Genomic DNA, 9,150 nt, shown 5'->3' on the forward strand with positions numbered 1-9,150 from the left:
GTGATGTGATAAGAATTTTATGCTTTCCTACCGTTACGGGTAACGAAACATGCGTTATTTTGGTCACCTTTTCAAGCTGAAGCGGAGTCACCAATACTCGTGCGGATGGCATCATCTCAATGGTCAAAAGGTTTAGGATGCGTAATGAAGAGCCCGGATTGAATAAACCCTGCAGCCTTCTGTGTTTGAGTATATGAACCGAGTTTGAGTGAATGGGACATCTGCAACATAAACACGATATCGTGTCGCGCATTTTCTTCAGCGAAATCTCATCAAAGTGAGGTCATCACATGATCCTTGGGTACCTTCACTCCCCAACAGTGACTTGCAGCCCGCGATTTTGTGTGTGCGTTTTGGGTAAGCTATTTCACGGGTCCTTTTCTTCAAATCCTGCCCAATACGGCAGGACGGTCGTCCGCCTGCACGGTGGGTTAGCCTTTCCAGCATTTATATTCCCTTTTTTGTTATCTATCGCTGCTCTTCTGCTACTACCATCGTGATAAATCAAGCGCGTTTCAATGCGTGGCACGAACGCTGTGGAACGCTCTTCTTTGTACTAAAAAAAGGACACTCTAGCGATGCCACACAAAAAGAAAAAGATAAACATACCCATCAACGGGGCCATCTTCAACCATCCTTCAAACGGTGCCAGTCAGGTGCCATCGAACGAGGTGAAGGATTATTATAATTTTGATGGATATTTTATTGGCCTGTCCTCGAGCTTTTCGGGAAGCATCGATCACCTTTCACACGCCGTGACGCAGCATAACGCGATCTACCTCCACGACGCCCGAACCAAGGAACACACGACTTTAAAGACCGTATTTTCTTCGCTGAGCTTCCTTTTATTTGTTTACTGCGGATTTAACCCTCGTTAGAAGGAACCTTTTCATAGATTCTTCTTCCTTCCCGGTGAAAGGAAATCCTCATTTCACGCTTTAATTTGTTCGGTTTTATTGTCGGAAAGAATAATACTGTATCGGCGCTTAACTCATCTGTCGAAGATAAATCGGGATTTCTTTCCCGAACGATAGCAACATTGTTTGCGCTAGTGAAGCGATCGAACGAAAGCATCCCAGAGTGAATAGTAGCGCATGGAGCAACTAATACAAAGAAGTGTCCCAATGCTACGGGATTCTTCATCACCGACTTGTAGTGCAATTTTCGGGATATTCGCGACTGAAATGAAACAAGTTCCCAGAACTCGGAAACGGAACAATCGAAACGAACTAGCTTCACGGTTGAGATAAAGCAATTCTAGCTACAATTGCTCCATCAGCGTATTCTGTTGCTAGCGGTTCTCTTCCACACTTAGTTGCTTGTTGCACCAATCACAGGGAGAAAATTGGTGCTAGAAGCGCTAAGACGAACCTCGAAAAAAAAATCTAAGATTCCAGAATGAATTGTTCGCATCGTGGGGGTTTGTTTGTGATTTATTTCGTTCCATCACGAAAGTGTATTTCTTTAAGCCAACAACAAATCAACAAGAAACGCGAGACTGATTTTTAAAAACAAAGAAATGATAAATAATTCACACCGTTAACAGTGGGTCCCAGATACCTTTAAAGTCAATAAAGTATAATTTGATGATTGTCACTTTTGTACTGTCAAAATCAGATAGAATATTGTGCACAGGATGCACAGCGTGTGCTCGTCTTCACAAAGGAATACGGTCAAATTTCCTACGCCACCCTCTATCTACCACCAGCATCGCCTTGGCAACATCTTTGTAAATGTGAAAATCACTAACTGGACAAAAGATATCGACATCTTTCGCCCAGAACTTTCCCGTTTTCGATTGTGTCAAGTAATGCTTTCTGTCGCCTTTTCACAATGGCACGAGCTCGAGATATGTCGTACTAATCCTGACCGTCTGGCTACTGCAGTAAGCCGTCTGTTCATGAAGCGCTATCGATATTGTTGCTATCGAAACGCAGAAACAATGGCGCAATGCAACTGCTGTGCGGTGCCGAAATGGCAGCTGGCAAGTTAAGTGTCACATCGATTGTTACCCATTGAAGCTGTCGACGAATCGTATCGCTACCCCACCGTCACAAACCCATCTTGAAGGGTTCGTGATAAACGAGAATCGGAATCGCCAAGATATGAGCATGAGCTGCAACTTCGAATGGAACATTGTGCTCCAATCTCATTCGTTCCAGTCAGCCATACGTGTGTACGCACCTGGCACTGACAGCACGGTGAGAACTGGGACAGAAATAATTGTGTGCTTTGTGCGATCGGGCAAGGTCAGGCGCGGGTGAGTGTCGCCTGCTCGCCAGCGAACAATAAATGATGGGCTGGACATGATTTTTCTTCGCTTCTGCCGTCGTCTCAACAGCACGTGCCGAAACATGACCGGTACAGCACAATGGTGCACGTGCATTCTGATGCCGTTTCATGGATGACTTTCTCGCACCCGATGCGCCTTCATGTTTTGCAAAGGTTCAAAACCGATCATCTGCACCTGGAGCGCTAGTGAAATGGATACAACTGCCCCGTCAACGTGCCAACATTGTACAAAGGCGTGCTAGAAAACGTTCTTTGATGAGGAACAATTATTGATTGAACATGGCCGTCTCCCTACTCTTGTTTTTTTTTTATCTTGCTAGGTTAGTTGGCTCGTTTCATAAGTGATTATATATGTAGCAAAAGCAAGATGCATAACATCATTCAAGGTTTTTATGTGGTTCTTTCATTTCTACAACCACTTTTGCTTTGATGATACTTCAATCTATGCTAAGAGATTGCTCAATTAGGGATGAAAGGTATTGTAAATGTAGCGAGCAGGTTTGCGGTTGTGGTTAATAATATCTCACCCAACATACGCATAAATGGTTCCGCTAATCAATGAAACATTAAGTTGGCATTTTCTTTCGTAGCAGAATGATAAATCCATCTCCGCATAGCGATGCATTTGAAGATTAATTATTTTTGTTGGAATTAAACATACTTTAAAAACCTCTAATTTCATCAATAATTCACATATTTCAGATAAGTGTATACATACAATAAATAATGCACTGGGGGTCTTATAGGCAATATTCATCCGAAAGTTTGGGTTAGACGTTAGGCCCTACTGTGGTAGTCGCCTGTCACTAAAATATTCTTAAAAAATGCCCATTTCCAACATCATGACATTTGTATGTGCGTAGATACGTGTGTACATTGAAATGTGTCCCTGCAAAACAATGCCATCCCATGCCAACATTCCATGGTACCACATACTGACTGCAACAAACAACGATAGACAAATACCGTGCCATTTAGCATGTTTTATTATTTAACAGTTTCAATTTTAGATCGAAAAGGAAAAAAATCCTCCCAACCACACGCCAGTCAACGAACCGGGGCGGGATATTTATTGATACGGTTATGCTGCGCTTTCATCGTCCCTGGTACATCGGCAGCCACCTGAAAGCCTGAAGGTCGAGAAAATTATGATTGTCCCGAGAAATATTTATGGGCACAGGGTGAATAAATTATTCATGCAATCAACGTCATGGGATTTATGGTGACATAACGTCATGAATGGTTTTTCGGTTAAACTTCCTGTAAATTCACAAGCTACATAATACACAGACCCCCCTAGAAAAAAAAATTACAAAAACAATTGCCTGGCTAAATCCGAACGTGACAAAAGGAGCGACGGGAGATCGTTTACTGTTACGACCGGCCGGGAGTGTACGATCAATCATAGATAAATTAATTAATCTTCAAAGTGCGATTAAAGGGGCGGGCTTGCCGGGCTGTCATCGTTAACGTGTGCGGAGGTAGGGTGATATCGGAGGAAAAAGTGGGTACATGTTGGATCAAAACTGCTCCCTTATGATGCGACATAAAAATAAACTTCAGCAAGCCAACTTTGAGCAAGTGAGCGAAGGCACCGTTTAAAGCATGACTAGAGAGAAATGTGACGCTTAACGAGCTCCTTGGCTGGGAATGGGAAAAGTTTGCAAGCTTAACAGACACGACACTCGATCCGATGGGTACAAGTAGTAATTGAGAGCAAACACGCTTAAAGTGTGTTGTTTTCGTTGTTTCCAAAGAAGTTAATGTAAATGCTTAAAGTTGCTGTGTATAGCTTCACGGTTTTAATGAGCAGAGCTTCGTTTATTTAAATGTGACTCTATGGAAAATCATTTTATTTTTCAGTTCCCATGCAAAAGCTCAGCTGTTTCTCTGCACAGTGTATCATTATATCCATAAATTTTGCACCCATTTTAACCATAAATTACAGTCATTACTGTTACACTTGTTTTATGAGCGATATGGCATTGGTTAAAATTACTGTTGTGCCCGTTTTAACCTTCGGCCATTCTTGCTTTGCTATCCTCCACCAATGACATTCTCGTGCTTCTCGTTGTTATTAACAAGATTTTCCTGATTTTCCACCCCCGTTACAAAACCCAACGCGAATACAGTATGTCAATTAGTAGATGGTTAAAAATAAAAAGGCTACTCTTGTCTCTTCAAAAGCTTTTTCATTTCACGGTTTTTTTTCAGTGCCTTCACACAATCGTATGCAAACACACACTGTGACGTTTCGCATGAGCAGGCAAATGAAGGCCTGGGTTTTGCGCAAATGGAAATGAAGTTAAGGAGTAATTCAATTAACACCCATAACATGGTGTCCTTATAGCACTGAAGACAACCATCCTGTCATGGGGAGCATGAACATGAAACATGTGAGGCAACGTAGAAGACGCACACATACGCAAGAGGACTGGAGGTTTGCTCCTGATGCTCTTTTTAAGAGGAAGAACCGTATTGAAAAAAAACACCTTCACACGCGCAGTACATTATTTGTGCAGCAGTAAAAGCGAAAACAAAAAAGGTGCGCATTGGTGCACCGTAACGCTCGCTGATCCGAGGGAAGGCAAAATTACGGTTTAGTAAGTCGACCCTACGCGTGGCATCTCATCTTATTTAATGTTTTATTCACAGCAGTAGCAAGCTCCGGGGGAAAAATTACTGCTTAATAAATTCATTATATGCGTTAGCGAGGATGCCAAGTAACGGTGGAGTTCTTTGCGGAGACGCTGCGGTGTTATCAAATGTGAATTTTACGGCACATTGTTACGGAGCTCTTGCAGACTTGGAACCTTCAGCACCCCCTAAAGGAATGTTAAAAATAAGGGCCGAGTACGGACAGTACAAATGTGAGGCTGTGCGGCCCCGGGTGAAATGAGCCGGGGGGAACGATTTTTTAACGATTGTTTTTGGGCAACAGGTGCTAAAAAATGTGTAGTCAGCAAATACGCGCACAATTGATGCCATATCAGTGGGTTTTAACAATATTACGCATAAAGGATACCAAACCATACACACTACTTTATCTCACTCTGCTTTAGATCCCGAAAGAACTTCCTTTGCTGAAAACAAAAGACTGGAGCGAACCGTAAATACCTTCGACCCAGATATATATTTTTTAATAACACCATCCATTCTTCATTTTTCACTTCAATATCCTGCGGACGGTGTATGATTGATGCGCTTTAGCTGTAAATCCCTCAGTAAACAATCTCGCTACACCCGTGCACGGGTGGCGAACTAACCCAGGGAACAAACCAGATTGCTACAGATTTGCCATTGCCCTTCCATCCACGCATCAACCCCGCCGGCTGTTTGAGGAACGAGCGGATAAATAATAAACGCGCCTGAACGCGTATTGAATCGCCACCATCACCAGACATCTCGGTGCTCGGTGCAATAAAAGGGCTGACGCGAAGTTGAGCACAGCGTCAGCGGAAGCAGCTAGACAGCAACTCCCATAAACACCGCTCCTCGTACGATCGTGGGCAAGTGAAAATTATTATTAATAATAATTCTACGTCAAAGCCGGATATTGAACTAGTTTGCACCGTCCGTCCTTCAATATGGGTAAGTTAAATCTTCTAAACACTGTGACCTTCAGAAAACGAAGTCTGATGGATTGTGGATCTATTGCTTCGAGAAACATCTTAACTCATTTTCCGCCTATGATTAATATTGTACACAGTCTGCGTGTATGTCTGCAGTGTGAAAACTACTCGGAAACGGTTCTATGCGCGGGCAAAGATGAACGATCATGACATTGTTTGGCAACCGGAGCCAATTGCGTGCGTCGGTGTATGTTTATGACACATAAGGCCTGGGTCTAAACAAACCGTTCAACTATGTGTATGTACCGTTGAGGCATTTCCGACAGCAGTGAGGTGAATACGATCTCTTATTAGATCAAGAATCGTTATTATTTACTAACGTCCATATTATAATTACATGTTAAAAAATTGTTTCATTTAATTTAAGACCACCTTACTAAAGGTATGTTTTTATTTTACGTGTATAAAAATCATCAAATAAAACAGTAAACAAAATAGTAAATCGAAAAACATATATTATTTTGGCCACATAAAAACTCGATACATACCGCAACGCGAGGTCCGTTTGCATTAGATTTGTCCCTAAAATTTATAAGCAGTTTCAAGTTTGAAATGAGCAACTCGAAGTCTCTCAATGAATTAGTTTCGTTCAACTATCACACGTGCTCCCTGGCACAGAGCTGCTAGTGCTATTTGCACTAGCACCTCGACGGTTTGCTATGCGTTACGGTTGCTGTTTCCGCGCCATTTCACCCGCGGATCGCACACGACCGAAACGTACGATCGATGGCCCGAACGGATCCCGCAGCCATTCCGTCTCCTAGCTGTAATTTATCTGTACGCGTATAAATATTTATAAGATTATAAATAGCGTGAAAATAATTTCTAATCTGCTCGTTCTTCCCTAGTTCCACAAAATCCACCCGACTGCTGGCTGCTGCTGAGACCATCAGTCTATCCATCACGAGATACGGTACGGTCGTGTGTTGTCGGATACTGGCAGTGTGGTATTTATTGCCGGGACATCAGGGCAGCGAGTCGGTTTAAACAACTTGTGGGGGGTGCAGACCCGTGCAAGACGGTGGCGATATGTGGCAGACTGGAACGGACTGGATCTCGCTTATCAACCCTACCGGTTGAGTTTTGCTTCGCGCTCGTGACATATCACTCGAAGAATGTATGTCCCTAACCTTTCCGTTTGAACATCGTCGTGTTGCCGCCGGCAAAATGGATGGCACGTCACGGAGGGCTCGCACGGTCGTGTTGACAGCCCCAGCCCGGTATGTCGCAGAACTCTATTCTCATTAAATTCTACTACCCGAATGCTTGAGCGATACTTTTGCTTCCCATCATTTGGTAACGCTTTGCGTTCGCTTAAAAGCTTTTACAATCTGTTTATTTTACATTTCCCCGTGCCACTTTAACCATCTGCGTTGGGGCAATGTGTGTTGTGCTATGCGAGCAGTATGTTACAGAGTCCTTTCGATATAGATTACTTAGTCAGACGCGAGACTAGGTTGGAAGTGCTGCGAAAGAAAAGTGTTGTTCCGACCGAGTTGTTTTCTTCGGTTTATGCTGTTTTCGTTACGGTTACGAAGGAAGTGTATGAACATAAACATAAACCATATGCATTGAATGTATTCTTAGTGGTACCATGTATTCCTTTCTCGATTGCAGGTATTGTTCATTGTTTCACGAGAAACCGAGTCCACTTCTAGCAAACTTTTAAACATAAATTGCATTATTTTTTTTCACTCAGTATATTTTTATTTTCTATCTCATCGAAACCAAATATTTCGGATTTAACTCGGAATAGCTGGTTAAAATTTTTGTAATATTTTTTTCTGAAAATGCAAAATGGTCAAAATCCGCTTTAATGTTAACAACGAGCGACCTACCTTCAACACCCGCATTGCACTCTCGAATGCCGTTAAAAAAACTTTTCCCTTAAAATGAGCCATGTCCCTATAAAACCGGATTTTAAACGCCCAAAGCCTACCGTTGGGCCAATGTGGTAAACCACCGCCGCAAAACCGTAAACTTTTCCCAAATTCGTTCATCTGACACTGCGAACAACGTAACAAACTCGCTTTTCTTCCCATGGGAGAGCCAGCCTTCCGTTCGACGTCCATTGGCTTACCGAATTAACACCCCCTAGTACTACCACTCCCTAGTACCTTATTGAGTATTGTCCCTCCTCGAACGCATCGTCTCGGAACCCGCAGTGAACGAAGCACTTTAGATAGCATCGGTTTTGATTGACAAGCTCTAATTTTTGGAGCAGTAAAGCGGAAGCTTTACACACTAACACACACACACAAGCACACAAGTACAAAAGGAATAATCAAACTGTCGCAGAGCCTCAGAGGATGAGAAGCCAAGTTTGAATGCCTTTTTGCCAATCGATGGGAATCGAAATGCAGAAAAGTTATTGGCATAGTATCAAGTGGCTATTCGAGCAGACGCCCAAGGGGAAAGAATGGAGAGATTAAGAGATTAAGGTATCTTCCGCTTTTGGAGCCTCCGGCCACCGCTGCAATGCTGACTAATACCAACATGGGCAAGATTCAAATGAGTCTATTTATAGCACCGTCATCAAGGCAGGGTATCGATGGGTAAAAGTGTACGGAACATCAAACGAAACAAGCAGGATGGATTGGAGAACGCTCAAACTTTCCCATTAAGGTGTTTCACTGTTCAATGTTTGTAGTTTATGTTAAAAAGTTCCTAAAGCATCGAACTTGGCCAAACAATTATCGAGTTATTTGTGGAAAATGTATTTTTTTTTAATAGCCGTACTCGCACATAACTCAAATTTTCCTCTCCGATCGTTCGCTTTCTACCGTACATTACTCCTTAAATGGTTAGAAATCATTCTCAAAACGAGTATTTTGTGCGTTCGCATGATTTGAACGATTTAAGCTCGGTGAACACTATATTCTTGTCCAATTGCTTCCTATCCATTATTATCTGCCTGCAGCGTTTTCCGCCACCCGTAATCTAGCTCGTATTGTGATGGAAAATCTTTTCCTGATCCTTCTTGAATCATTGCGTTAAATCAGACGATTCCTGCAAAAAGGTCGATGGAGACGCCCGGTACCGGGCGGACAACGGATGGAGGCGCCCGGTACCGGACGGGCTACCGATGGAGACGCCCGGTGGAATTGACGGTACGGTGGCGTTGGGAAGGCGGGAGCAAAACAAAAAGATTATGTGGTACGCTTTTGTACCGAGGAAGCTTCAGCGTCACGCTTCCTTGCCCGCCTACCGTACCCAGAAAGGGACG

This window comes from Anopheles marshallii, chromosome 3 (assembly GCF_943734725.1).
Source record: "Anopheles marshallii chromosome 3, idAnoMarsDA_429_01, whole genome shotgun sequence".
Taxonomy (NCBI): Eukaryota; Metazoa; Arthropoda; class Insecta; order Diptera; family Culicidae; genus Anopheles; species Anopheles marshallii.